A 14,950-nucleotide genomic window follows, 5' to 3' on the forward strand; every position below is an offset into this window, starting at 1 on the left:
TTCTACTTAATAGAAGCACCAGCAGGCAGAATGCTCAATCTCTTTTGGTTTTGTTTTGTTAGTTGTTTTTTCTACTCCTATAGGTTTTTCATCAGACATAAGAAATGCAATAAGCAATTACTAACAAATACTACTTTAATTGTTTATTTTAATGTTCCGAAATAGATATTTCAGACAAATAATACTTTTATCCCCAAGAAATTTAAAAATTTGAATGAATATGTGTTATAGTGGAGGTTGCAAAATGCTTTTTTTAACTCTGGCTTACATTCTTGTAATGACTAACCATAAAATTATAATAAGCTGCTATGGTCCTGTGCACAAGCACTTTCTGAACATTTGTTTTGCCTAGAGCCAAGTCCCAGCACAAAAGAAAAAAAAAGGCAGCAACAAAAAACACTTTTAAGTATACTGTGTTTTTGGTACAAGTTTTTTAGAAAGATATCTGCATGAACCACTGGAAATCATTGGCCAGCTAAAACATGGACCACCTGAAATATAAGTTTGATGAAGTGCAAAATAAGCTTCTGACAGAAATGTTCTAATCTTTACTGTAGGTATTTTATTTCAGTTTATTCAGTGAGGTTTATTTAGTGATTTTTTCCCTAAAAATTAAGAAATGGTCTGAAATTGGAAAAGCCTGAAAATTGGTCATATTTTTAGTTTACAGTTTATGTTTAAAATACAAGAGAAGTACTGCTTACTAGTTCTAAAATTTTTAAGACTGGGCTAATCAAAGTCAATGTATTTAAACTGCAAAATGAAGATATTTGTATTTGAAATAATTTTATTTATTTAATACTTTAAATTTAGGTAGATTTTTCTTTTCACTTCTCTAGTGCATTTAAGTGTTTAGATTAAATAGTATGAGTGAGAATCATTCCACCTAACATTAGTTGTTGAATTCCAAGCAAAAAGTTCGTCTTCCCATTTTAGTCAGAGGGAGAAGATAGCCATTACAGAAGACAAATCACCTCATCATTAAAAAGAGGAATCACATGATGAAGTTGCCTCTTATCTCCACTGAGTGCAAACAGAACCTAGGTTGCCTGCTGAGATGGGGTGCTTAACTTTATATGGGTGAAGTTAAGTGAGATTACTCCCTTACTAAATTAGTTTAATATTTTCTTTTCTGTTTAGCTTAAACTGAAATACAATCTTCTGTTTCTATGCATAGACCTAGATAAAGAATAACCATTAACTTGTCAGTAAGAAATACTCCATTCACTATTTTCATACTTAATAAAACATAAAAATTAAGGATTTGAATAAATTTTACTAAGTGACACAATTATGTTGGCCGCTGTTTATAGGTATGTTTGGTCTAATGTTCCCTGGTTGCAGTAAGAGAGGAAAAATTACCAGCCATAAAGACTCATCCTTTCTTTAAAGAAAAAACTGTACAAAATGAAAAACAAGATTAAACTTGAAGATTTAAGTGAAGCTCTTCTGCTGACTCATTTAAGTCCTGATTAAATTTGGTGATTCCAATCATTTTGATTTAGTTCTGTGCACTCTTACGTACAGTGAATTGTCCCATTAATTTTAATGAGTCTATTTTATGTGCAAAACAAAACACCTGCTCAGGTCTTTGCAGAGAGTAGACATTGCAGCATAAGGTTTCTACTTTAATTGTTAGCTAGTCTTGGTTTTACTATTAATTTATAGTATCATATTTTCCTTAAAGAGGTAGCACATATATTAACTACTTCCTCTACAAGTTTTATGTCAGTAGTGAGATTGTTGAAGTCTTTTTTCTCTGAATGACTGAAGTGAGTCACACAAATATTTTGCTTGGTTCCTTCAGAAGCTGGTCTGTGAAATAGGCAAAGCTTAAGGAAAGATGAAAGTAAAGAAGTAGAGTATCTTTGCTTCTATAAAACCACTTCTTTGACTTCTAAGCTTGTTAACAGGGAAAGAGAGATATTTATTTATTTATTTATATTTAACATCTATCATTTCAGTACCAAAAGTGCCAGTACAAAATGGCTGTGGAAATTTAGGTTCATGCTAGGACTGGAAGCCAGATTAATTGACAGGTTATTTGTACTCTATTTCTGATTCAAATAAATTCAGTAATGTAGTACATTTTGTAAGATTTACCACTGGAAAAGGTCAAAGGACTAAATCGATGACAGCTGACAGGACTGTACATATTGTCAATATGCTTGCTAATACTCCTAGCAAACCTGCTAAACTTGGAAGTAAAAATTAATCTGCTGATAATGTCAAGTCTTTAAAGAAGCATTCAACAAATGCACTCACTTGTGGCTTTGTACTGAAATATTTAAATTTAGCCTTTTCATGCTGGCAGTTTATTATTCCTCTGAAAGTAGCAGCTATGCAAGTGTAGAAGAGAGGGAAGATCACTTTATCAGAGGTCCAGACATCTGGTAGGCAAACATGTAATAGTATTCCCAAAACCTCGTGTTCAAAAAGTAGGTCAGGAGAAGAAAAATAAGAATTCAGAAGAGCCATCATGATTTACTGTATAAGTAAAAAGTAAATGAAAAGCATCAGCTAAGTTTTGGCTCTATATGCTTCCATTATTAGGCTGAGAAAGACTGCAGGACATGTGCATTCAGTATGTCAGCATGACTTTATCAGGAAAAAGCAAAAGCACCTTTATCTCTTAAACTGATGCAAAAGGGATGTTTTTTACTAAAGACAAACAGGACTTCACAAACTTGCTGATATCTTGGTGTGGCACCTGGCATTCTAAAGGTTAGAAAAAGTAGCTTGGGCTGTCAGGACTTTGAAGAGGAATATTTTTTAATGTAATGGAGATTTGCTTTGATTTGATTTCTGAAACTGTAATTTTTTATCATGCATTGTGAGCAACCATTCTGAAAACAGATCTAACACAAGTTGATAATGTTTAGTTTTCAGTCCACCCATGTGAATGAATAGGTCTTAGCTCTTGGTTCCAAAGGCGGCAGCAGCAGCTGATGTGAGGAGCTATATTTTTGACACCCAGCTCTGATTTGTTTTTGCTGCAGGAAGAAGTTATTCCCCTGCCTTACCATCCCTTGGAGAGTTCAGGTCATGCAGCAGTGCTCTGTCCTTCTTATTTTTACTTAGTAACAGCACTTCAAATGATTGAAAGAGAGAGGGGAGGGAAATATTCTTCTTATTTATTTTCATATAAATCCTTCCAACACTCAGTAAAACCAATATGATGTTTAGAGAACATGTTGAAGTGTGGAAATATCTTTAGTCATTAGTGTTGTGGGATAGACTACAACGCATCCTACCACAGCATTCCTGCATATGAGGAGCTACACCACCACTCCTATGTGTTAGTAAAGGTTGTGATTTCACTGGACATTTCTGTTCACCTTTATGCCTACCTTGCAACATTCTAAGCCTTGTTAGAGAACATAAGAATTTCCTGCTAGTTAATCTCCAGCAGTTATAATCCAAGTACACATATATATTTGTGTACGTGCCTTTGAAATGCAAATCTGTTCCATGGTTTTTAGAGTCCAGACGTTATTTTATGTGACCACCATTTAATCAGTATGATGCTTGAGCCTCACTGAAGTTGGCAGAGTTACAGATGTTATTTTATGTGACCTGCATTTAGTCACAGATGCTCTGTGAGTCTTATTAAACATCATAGGATCACAGAGATTCTATTTTAACATTGTCTAACATAGTAACAAGAAACCTTTTGCTAGTGAGATGTATACTTACATTTCCTCATTTCCTTCATTTAACTAAATTAGTTTATCCTGGAAACATCAAGGAAAGGATTCCCTGTCCAACTCCTCCTATTTCAAAAATTAGTATGAAAACATTTTGCTTTCAGAGCTGATCTAGAGCAAACATTCTCTCTCCCTGCCTGTCTACTTCTCCCTTTTCGTCTCCTTTCCACCCTCTCTCTCTCTTCACTTCTCCCTTTCTCATCTTTTCCTCTTCTACATGGCTGAAATCTAAGAAACATCTGTTATATAAAATATTTTTTACCGAACTCTTCAGAAAATACAGAAGTATTTTTAATAGTTTATTTTTCTTCTTATATTTTGTTGATTATTTTACAGATATTTATTTTAACCAGGTATTTATTTTAGTTCATGATGGCCGAAAAAAACAGGATTTTCTCTTAAAACAAGCGTTGTTACTCACCCATACTTAAAATGACTTGAGGATTGCAACTGAAGGTTATATTTATGTTATACTATACTGCTGAAGCTGTCATTGACAGCAAGATTCACTGAGGTTTTTTACAATTCTCTGTCACAAGTCAAATTCAATATTATCTTTATTGTGCTACAAAGGTTTACACCAAGGCTACACTCCATGAACAAAGTAATTTAATAAGTTCAGCAAATCCTAGGGCTATGCTTACACCTGAGTGTGAATTCTTGGTGGTATGAAGGAGGACCTTTCACATGTTGGTCTCCTAAGTAGCTAATGTAGCTCTGGTGAGTAGCTGTCAGTGACAAATTTTGATAAAGTTAGCCTCTCTTCTTAGTTCAAAAAAGGTTGCTGCCTTGTTTCTTACTCCTCAAACCAAATGTTTTTAGAGTGATGTGGATCAACAATATGTACTGCAAAATCAGAGTGTTGCTTATCTGTATTCGATCGGAGAAATTGTATGACAATTAATAAGATCTGTGCCGTGGTTCATACTCCTTGTAAAATGAAATTGGGATACTTAATATTTCCATTCTAAGTATGCAATGGATAAATATGGATAAATATTGTATCAACCATACATTGCAAATGTTTTAACATCACTGGTCTGCATTTTTTTAGAACAAAGAAAGCAGGCTTGAATTTTTGAGTATATTCCACATTCATGCACTGTTATACATTTTTAAGTCTTATTAGGAGAAAAAAGATTTTGTTTTTAAGGGCATAATGATGAGCACATCTTTAGTCTTTGGTCATGGAGTGTTTTTTGCTGACAGTAATGGTTTCTTTTTCCCCACACACATTTTTTACACTGTTGGGGTTGTGGGGGGACGGAAATAGATAGAGGCATGTTTCCAAGACCTTCTGTAATAATTAATCTTATTTATTCTTTTTAGTATTTTTCTTTGTGTTCATTATTTGACTTTACATACTTTGCAACTAATAAAAGCTTGCTAAAGCTTCCCCTAGGGTGTACACAGAGTGTGTTCTCATGTAGAATGTTGTTGAGAGTGGGAGTGTTCATCACCTCTCTACAGCCTGAGGTGGTTTGCAGTGGGTGTGCACCTGTGTGTGCACGTGAGCATATCTGCTGTATAACTAATATCTGAGAAATTAGAATTACAATGGCCCTTCCTAAAATGAGAATAAGTTTTGAAATTAGGAGAGATCTTTTAAGGCAATTTCTTGCCTTTATTAATAAATAAACTGCTTCAGAGTTGAGAAGAGCTTGGAGATTAAGTTGCTTAATCCTATGCAGGTTTTTTTCACATTAATCCATTGCCTCATTATGTCTTAATTGCCTCATAATTGTCACACCTTACACTCATACTCCCCTTTAGGAGGGGCTTTTTATTCCAGTTGGACACAAAAAAATCTTTCTTATTTTTGTGAAAAAGTTATAGCAGAAGAAAGATCGGTAATTCTTTTTTTGAGCTTCTTGGTTTTTTTCCACCTGGAACACTCAGGTTTAAGTTCCAAAAAAGTTTCCAGTGTGGCTTGTTGAAGGCATCAGGAGGACACCATGCCAGGAAGCACTTTTGTTCCTTGGTGTGTAAAATGAAGCAGAGGTCTACAAACACTAAAAAAAAAATAGTGAGAAGGGGGAATAGGTGACAAGGAGTGAAAGAGAAGAAACAGAAAATAAAGAATAGGCTGCAAAAGAGGGAGGAAGGGGGATGAAAAGAAAACATTGTAGGAGTTATGCTCAATAAATGACAGAGGTTGGCATCCATCTATCCATCTTCCATGGTCAGAGGCTTCACTGGAGGATGAGACCAGTTAGGTGTTTATATTTGAGGATGAATGAATTCAAATCACAGCCATACCAAGTCCTTCTCTGAGAGAGGAAAGGTACCTCTGTGAGTATCTGTGTTTCCATGATTCAATCATATGTATGTACATATGTCCTGGATCTGCCTTTCGATGCCAGCAACAAAGAGTCATTATTTTTAATGATGCTTTTTATTAGATTTAATTAATTTTTTCAAAACGAAAAAATCATAAATTGGTTATATTTGTATGTAGCAAGTCAGCAATGGCATAATCAGCATAGACATATAGACTCTCAGTGAGTGAAGCAAAGGACAGTGAGATCAACCCTGTCAAGAATACAAAATAAGTGTTTCTATCCTAATTTTATATTAAAGTGGGGACTTTCCTTTTGATATATTCTTCTGCTCTTATATTTGGTACACTACCATCATTGTCAGCTGCACTCTCAGAGAAGACAGTGTTCACCTTTACTTTTAAGCAAAGGGAATTAAATAAAAGAAATATTTTTTTTTCTGTTGTAGTATCACTGCTATTTAGTATTACTTTATCTGCTTGATGTTATTCGGCAGGACCAGTTGGAGCTGCAGACAAAGCTGTTAGGAAGAAAGCAGGAAAGCACAGAACAGTTTCAAACGTGAAATGTCTCAAAGAGAAAAGTGAGGCCCTGTGAGAGTAGAGGTAGTGCTAATAACAGGGAAATGTCATCCTCCATCCAGGTGAGCTAACAAGATCATAAGGCTTAGGACTGAAAGACAGAGAAAGCTTAAAAGTGTCTCTCAACTCAGGAGAAAAGAGCATCAGCCAAAACTTCTAGAAATGCTTTTCTGACAAATTGCTGAAAAGCTGTTGCAGCAGGGTTATGCTTCTTTGACTCTGATTTTACCTCAGCTTGCATTGAAGGGACAATATTTAAATAAGAACTTACAGCCTGAATTATTAAATGCATTTCTTGTTTCAGTGGGAGTTAGTGATGCTAAGTACTGAATATTCTAAATATTTCTGAGATTCTGAACCAAGCTACTTAGGCCAATTAAAATTTTAATCCTCATTGAGCAAATAACTAATGCATTATTTTGTTGAAACACTTTCAGTATCTTTAAAAATATTTGTGTTCCAGAGAGAAGAGGTTTTCTTTACGTGGAGTACCTAAGGGGTCTTCTTTTCTGGAGTACTGAACAGGAATTTTTCCTGATCCAAGCCAAGAAGAGCCAGATCATAATGGATCTTGCCTCAGAGCAAGGCAAAAGAGTCCAAGCCTGCCAGCTGAGATAGGTGGTAGGGAGAGAGGGAAGGGATCTAAATTAAAATTGTGACATAGTGAACAAGGTGTGTTGTGACTTACATGTGAGTAAACTGCCAAAGGACCATGCTGATCATCTCTTGAAAGATATGGATAGTATTTATGGAGAAAGGTCATGTCTTGAGAGAGACAGGACAAAAAAGGCAACACTTACTAGAAGAACCCATCACTTGAGTTCTTGATTTCAGCTGTTCAACGTGTAAGAAGCCTGTTCATGAATATTAAAAATCTTCAGTGTCCCAAATGTTTTTTAGCTTAGTTTAATAGCTTAAGCACAGCGTTCAGCAATCATCAAAGAATAAGAGCACTGCACTTTCTTTGGGATACATTAGGTGAGACAAACCTGTCAGCATGGCCAGTTTCCTGTGTCAGCCCTGCTAATCTAATAGTGCTTTTGAACACTGGAAGCACAATTTGTGTTTTCTTTGCTTTGGTTTAGTGCCAGTCATCTGAAAAATGTGCTTTGCTCTTTTAAGTGTATTAAACTATGCTTGTAGAGTGAGTTATGTTGATAGCTTGTTTTCTTGGAGGGGAAGACAGCAATAAAAACGATTTGTGACCTTTTCTTTTAAAAGATGGACTTCAGGCATCCAAGAAATCAGGATTTGTCCAACATGAGGCCCTTTCACTTGCTCACTTGCTATTATCCTTTTCACTGTCTGTTTTTTTTGTTTTGTCCCTTTTTTACAGTCATTCTGAGGGTGATGTTTAAAAAAAAGGAAAAATCTGAAAAATACGGTAAGGATGTCTGAATCACTTCATATTCTTATAAACTGATCCATGGGACTTGTGTGAAGGAGAGAAGAGCTGTTAATATATGTAGAATTAATTCTGATGAATTATTTAAAATGTAGGAATATAGTGTATAATCTCTTTGAATAATCCTTCCATTTTAAAGCCTTCAGTTCTTTTGGGATTGAACAATGCTGGCTGATAGTACTGAGAGTTGTAATACATTCTGATATATCCTGTCTCATTTTAGTACAGGTAAATTAAAAGCAAATTTAATTCTAATTAGCCAGATGGATTGCTCAAAGGGCTAGGTCTGTGAGGTAAAATACAAGCTTTTAATTTCTTGTGATCTGAAATTGGGGTTATCTATGATTGATTATTTGAACATCTGAAAAATTAAGAAAGTCTTAAGCAAATGAAATGGAAAGCCTGAGAAATTATGGTAGCTTGCATCCAGAGTCATTATAAGACTGCTGTTCACCACAGTGTGTTATGGCATTTAAACAAAGATGTGGTTTTCCTTATGTATTCTGAGCAAAAAAGTCAGTAAGTACCAGAGCTTTCTGAGTCTGATATATGGGTTCCTTTGAAAAATCTATGATGTATGATAGTCACTTGTTTGACTTTTTTCTTACTTGACTTAACTTGAAAACATGGCAGTGCCATCTCATTGGGATACAAAGTCCAGTTTGGTTTCTGAATAAACCAGAAAGCTCAGAACAGAAACCTATTAGGATATACTAGGTTTCGGCTCCAGTTAATCTGCCATAGTTCATGAAGGAAATTTCAGCAGGGTCACAGAAATAAATATGATCCAATGGTGCTATGATTGTAAAATGTGGTATTTAGGGCACTTCAGGTGAATGAAAACTAATTACATTGTGCAAAGAACAGGTACAACTTTTTTTTTTTTCCTGCAGTACTGCATGGAACTTGGTCTTCCATCTTCTGGAGGGATTAACTAAAACTGGAATAGGCACTGAAGGAAGAGCAAACTTAAATACAGAGCTGTCAAAAAGAAAAAAGACTAAGAGGTCTTGGCTTGTTTAGCATTCCAAAATGGAAGCTGAGCTGGTTGGTTTCAGGCATGATTAGCAGGGTAAATAACACAGAGGAGAAGATCTATTTAAACTATAGAATAATACTGGCACAAGAACAAATACATGCATGCTACTTATGAATACATCTAAGTCAGAATTTAGGAGAAATATATAAGATGTTCTTGAATAGCTTTCTGCTAGGTTAGTAAGACCAAGCTACTGTGTGACTACCAATATGATCAATTTATGAAGGAGCTTGTGAATTATGGAGGTATTAAGTTTTCTACATAGAGTGAACAAGATAAAGAGACAGAATTATACCTTTGGGTCATCTTAATTTTTTTTATGCGCTCAACTGGATATATGAGTCTTGAGATGTTTTCTGTAAGAGGTTGCTGATCTATCAAAATTACCACAAGTTTACTTGAGGACTAAACTCTCTTTTATTTATACTATGATCTCATGTACACTTTAAATCCACCCTTCTCTTCCTATTCCATGGCTCTTTTTATGGTCTCCAAGTGCCTTTCAGAAACATGTTGATTAATATAACTATAATGTATCGTATAAATTATTCATTTTCTCTTTCTTTCTCATAGTCTTCAGGAGAAAGTGTTGTGCCACACACACACATAGACAGAGGCACACAAACATGTATGGGAAGGCATGCTGAAAAAATGGACTTTATCATAGCATGTGTGGGTGAGGTGTTGGGATTAATCAGATTTTCATCCTGTATTCTTTTACAGATATCTGTATTCTGGTCAAATTATAGGAGAAACGAATGTGGAGCATCCTGACTGAGTTCCTCAAGCCTGTGCCTGAGGAAAAGTTTTAGATACTCCAGAAATCACTAAGGGTCATGTTTTCAAAGGCAGATGTGTCAGAGGAAGCAAGCAGGCATACTGAGACTTTCAGAAGCATTTTTGTAAGTCTTTTATTTTGATCAGCTGGAATTGAGCACTGAAAATTGAGCCAGTGATCTGCCTCATTTGATGTGTACCTAACTTGGCAAATTTCTTACTGAGATCCTTAAAGACAAAAAATAAAATAAGTCTGACATGATATTTTATAAGGAATCAGCATCATGAAAAGTTTAATGCTTATAAACTTCTGAATGGTTGGGGTTTTTTAAATTATGTTAACATATATGCTATATGTCTACATATAGTTTAGGTTGATATTGCTTGTTGATGTAACTGTAGTCTAAAGGAAGGTGTTTACAGCAACCCATACTGTGGAGAAAATGCAGTATTTGTGTTGATAACAGCTGTAATCCCTTGAGACTGCGTCGTTTCATGTTTCTGGTGTAAAGCTGGAATAATAAATTTATATGTTGCTAAGTCCAAAAGATTATTTGTCAAGATGGAGAACAGTGTTCCAGACAGCTTTAGTGGTAGGATGTGTGGCTTCCAAAAGGCACTACAGAAAAACATGGTACATTAAGAGACAGGTGTTTGCTTAAATTTCACTCCAATTCAACCATTTTTTAATAGTGATAACACTTATAAACAAGTGTCAGAAGAGCAAACTGATTGTGAGCACATAATTTCAGGCTATTGCAACTGAATCTGTGAATCCTGGTTTCTGTACATTTAGGGCATGTATTCCACAGTCATGTGTAGTTTAGAGTAGCAGACTTAGAATTAATTTTCTCAAAGGCAGATTGTAACAAACACCGCAGTCCTAGAAAAAATCCAAGTACTAGTCAACTGCAATAAAAACACCATTATGACAAAGATTTAATAATGTACAAGGCTTCATGGAGGATTCTAACTCCTCTGTAATGTTCAAAGTAGCTACTGCAGCTGGCAGGGACTGCAGCCTGAGCTCAAAGACATCTGCAAGTCTGACTGCAGTGGCATTTCATATCTTCTGGGAGTGTGAAAGGTTAGGCTTAGAGAGAGAGTAAGTGCCTGTACTTAGAGTAGTAATTTGGATAGCACAAGGGAGATACAATACTCAATTAACTGAGGGGTAGTGTAGAAAAAAATGGTACCTGTCTTTCTAAAATATGAATCATTCTGTCTAAATCTGACCAGTGACAGCATAAGCTGCTATGATGGTGTTTCATTAACTGTCCATTTATTGGTTTTATATTTAATGTATGGTCTTTATAACTGCAGTTGTTTCAATTGGGCTTGTCAAAACTTACACTACAATCGATACTAATTGTCACCCTTTTTTAGCTTGTTCTGTTAAGTTGCCAGAAATCAAATGGATGTAAGTTGAATTATCTTCCACTTCTGAAACTGTGATCTCTAATTCAAGATATTTTGATAGGTTAACATGCTTTTCTGCTGCTCCTCACTTAAATAAAGAGTACTTCAATTTCTAATGCTGTCAAACTAGAAATGCCCCTCCACTGAAATTTGGAGAAAACAATTCAAAATAGTCAAAAAAGGCAAAAGTGTCAAGAAATGAAAATCTGCTAGATGTGAGGTTCCCTCTCACACAATATTTTGGGTTCTGTTTTTAAAAAGTAGAATAAAGCAAAGCCAGGCAGGTTATCATATTTTCTTTAAAGTGAAATTCTGTGAATCTGCTGAATAAAATGCTGTTTGGGCAAGGCTTAACAATCATGTGCTAAGTCAATTCAGAAAAAAAAAGTGATAATTGAAAGTTTGGTTGTTCTACTGATGGTGTTTAAACAGCATTAACGCCTGACTCAAAACATGAAATAAGTGAAAGTATTATTTTTTTCTAAGAAAAAACCCCAAACCAAACCAAAACTAAAAACAACCACCCCACACGTATCTTCCATTCAGCTCAGTATAACATCTTTGAAGAAAGACCAATTACATAGTTTTACCAAAGTGGTACAAAAGCACTGACAAATTAGTTCCCAAAATGTCTGTTCCTCCTCATCTTTCCAAAGATGTTTAGTAGATAATGTCTTGTGACTGTCAAGTAGTTAATATGTTTGCTTCATTAGGTTAGAACAACACATGGAAGATAAATTCATCTCTTATTAAATTAATTGAAAATTCTCATTAACAAAATCAGCGTATGGCACTTCAGAGTAAATTGTCAATGGAGCAGCAGTTGTAGATTCAAATTTGTGCCTGTAAATTACAGACAGATTTGAATCTGTTTTTTAATTTAAAGAATCAATCTAAAATCCAAGAGAATAGATATATCTATTATAGCTTTCCAGCTCTAGAAGACCATTGCTACCGGGTCCACTATACCAGTCAGGTAATGTTCTGGTTAACTGAAGAAACAGTACAGCCTCATATGTTCTGATCTTGAAAAGCAACAAGATATAGCTAAAATACTGAATCACTGTGTATGTAATCATTTTTTAAGCATTGTTATCTTACTGCTTTTATGTCCATTGTACACTAGTTAATCACTCCAAGGAAATGTCCCACCATTGCAATAAATACCTCTTCAAACATTTCATCTTTCTTCCACCACAGTCAGCAGCTATTTTGAGGCTTGAAATAAGCTTTTGTCTTCAATTGTATGTCTGCTAATGTCAATAACAAAATTACTGCTGACCTCATAGAAGGTAAAACAAGGTCCTTAATACTTCCCAAAAGCTGGATTCTTGTTGCAGCAGTCCCAGATGTTATTTTATTTCTGTTTTATTGTGTTACAACAGATAAGTGTTAAGACAGATGTCACTGCATGGTGCAGATACATATGCGCTTCCAAATTCTTTTCCATTATGTGCTGGGAAGTACAGGCTGCAGCGTTTGTTTCATTACACTTGGCAGAAATAATGGCACTTGGAGAGAAAGTTACATGACCAGTGCTAGAGCCTGCTTTTGGCATTGGCCTTTCACCAGAGCCTGATTTAGAAGGAGAATTTCTCCTGAAGAATGGTCTACTTCTATTGAGATGAAAGACAAATTCATGCTGTCTCCCTTTGGTTTCAGTCAGATGCACTTAGAATATTTTTAAGGAGTAGCAGCTGTTCGCAGCAGCATTAATCTGGCAAATTAGTGCCTGGGTTAGACTAGTCTAGGTATGAAAATCCTTTATAAAAAGCTGTCTAAGAGCTGTTTTGTTCAAGTTGGCATTGTATTCTCTCTTGTGAACCAGTGAGGTGTCTAAGGGAATATGTCACGTGGTTCTCAGAGCTGCATTTGACTGCACACCTTTGGTTTAATTACTTCCTAAAAGTGAAAGAGATACTCTATTCTTTTTACACCCTAACAGATGTAAGTTTAACCCACCAGTGCAGGCAAGACATTTCCTTCAGTGTGCAATGCTCTAGATATCTGTCTGCAGCCTATCTTCCCACCAGTAAAGAGAGTGTCTGTATTGACTGCCTATTATCTTCTGCCTCCTACAGATACTGTGAGTTGTTCTTTGAAAAGTTGTAATCATATGTGTACAAGTTACGGTTTGATGGTGGAATCATAAACTTTGTGTGTGGAAGCCAAAAAGCCTGTTAGACACCAGCAATTACACTGTCATTTCTGGGATCACAGCATGCTGAGATGATAAAGGGCAAAAGCAGCAAAATAAAACATTGAAATAACCAGAAAGTGTACCTTTAGTTACTCAGGCATGGTCCAGAAGATCCAAAAATGGGTTACATACCTATATCTTTAGTGTGAAGAAACCTGTATCAAGCATGTGGTTGTGACCATGGATATGGAGCACAGCCCTGGTGTGCCGTACAAATTTACATTTGAGACATGCAGTTCCACATGTTCTTTTTTGAGACTTTATTAAACCCTTTGGTTTGAAATTTCTTTGTTCTGTCTCAAACATTTCTCTGAGAGACTGAATAGAAAAATTCTATATTAATAGTCAAAATAATAGGCAGCACAGAGAACATAAAGCCTGTACAATGTGATGCTCTGATCTGTGACCTGGTGCTGGTGTTGCAGTTAGTACTCACCATGTCAGAACAGGGCTCGAGGGATTGCCCGGCACCTCTCCCTGAACCACAATTGTTCCAGGGCTGCAAGGATTGCTAGCAGCAATGGGAGCCATCCTTACAGGCTGGGTCTTGACCAGGAGAAGCATCTGAAGTTCTGGGTCCCATTGCTTCCTGGCTCCTGCATGCCAGCAGCTGCCTGCAGACCTTATAGTGCCAATGGCAGTTATACTCCCTCTCACCCCCTGCAGCTCAGGGAATCTGTTAGTATCTTTCTTTCCTGTAGTATGGTTGGGTTGTAGCCTCTGGTGTCTTTTACTTGCAAAGTCCTTTGACTCCTCAAACCACCTTTATTTTTATGCATAGAGAAGTAATACTTGCATTCTGCAAGTAAGTTATTTTGCTGTATGAGAAAAGAGGAGAGGAAGCAAGAGAGAAGTGTCTTCTTTCTGACTTGCTCAAAAGGAAATTGAGTTCTACCCCTGTAGTCATGAATTCCATCAGTTTCTCCAGCTCTGCTCCTCTTCCTGCTCAGCTTTTTCGGTCAGTAAAAATGTACTATGTGATATATAAGACAAAACTATACCTTAAAAATGCAATATTAGTTACTTTGATATATGGCCTGAAGAAGTCAAGGTCCTCTATAATTCGTGGTTGTGTTGGCAATAGAAAATGGGAACTTGCTGGGAGATCCTGGAGTAAAGACTGTGGTAGAAGGTCATCTGTCTATGCCATCTTGTGTTCTTCATCTTGTGGTATGCAATTACCAGGTATGAGCCAAAGGGGCTCTTGAGCTGCAAGGAAAAAATGAAAAACCTGATTTGCCTGGAAATTTGGTTGCTTGTTCAAAGTTCCTGTTTCATCAGATAATCTCTTGCATCATTACCCAGCAATGAACTAAAATTAGGGCCAGGATAAACAGGATGTTAAAATAAAATGCTGCAGCATACCAGCGTTACAGATGTCTGCGCAACCCACACGCCTTGTCTGTCTCGGCAGCTGGACATGGGATCTTTAGGTCCAAGAGTATTCTGAATGTAAGACTGCCTCAGTGGTCTTAGTACCTCATAGCTGTATTGCTTCTGGTAATCACCTATGGCTGATACCAGAGGGAAGGGAAAATATGTT

General features: G+C 36.1%; 1 protein-coding gene across 1 annotated transcript in view; it reads left to right on the top strand.

The window, feature by feature from the left end:
- The window catches only part of PLXDC2 (plexin domain containing 2), a 254,364-nt gene that overhangs the window by 70,086 nt on the left and 169,328 nt on the right, over positions 1-14,950 (top strand). The gene's annotated exons all lie outside the window — the stretch shown is intronic.

The sequence above is a fragment of the Lepidothrix coronata genome, unplaced genomic scaffold, assembly GCF_001604755.1.
Source record: "Lepidothrix coronata isolate B3197 unplaced genomic scaffold, Lepidothrix_coronata-1.0 Scaffold59, whole genome shotgun sequence".
Lineage (NCBI taxonomy): Eukaryota > Metazoa > Chordata > Aves > Passeriformes > Pipridae > Lepidothrix > Lepidothrix coronata.